A 441-nucleotide genomic window follows, 5' to 3' on the forward strand; every position below is an offset into this window, starting at 1 on the left:
TATATATACACACACACTACATACACACACACACACACAAACACACACACACACACACTCATATACACTGTACATGCATGTGATGCTCCCTTTATAAATGTACATATATGTGGAGGCGCAATGGCCCAGTGGTTAGGGCAGCGGACTCGCGGTCGTAGGATCACAGTTTCGATTCCCAGATCGGGCGTTGTGAGTGCTTATTGAGCGAAAACACCTAAAGCACCACGAGGCTCCAGCAGGGTGGCGAACCCTTTCTGTACTCTTTCACCACAACTTTCTGTCACTCTTTCTTCCTACTTCTGTTTTATCGGTTTTTCAAAGGGGCTAGCTTTGTCACACTGTGTCACGCTGAATATCCCTGAGAACTACGTTAAGGGTACACGTGTCTGTGGAGTGCTCAGCCACTTGCACGTTAACTTCACGAGCAGGCTGTTCCGTTGA

This window comes from Octopus bimaculoides, chromosome 8 (assembly GCF_001194135.2).
Source record: "Octopus bimaculoides isolate UCB-OBI-ISO-001 chromosome 8, ASM119413v2, whole genome shotgun sequence".
NCBI lineage: Eukaryota > Metazoa > Mollusca > Cephalopoda > Octopoda > Octopodidae > Octopus > Octopus bimaculoides.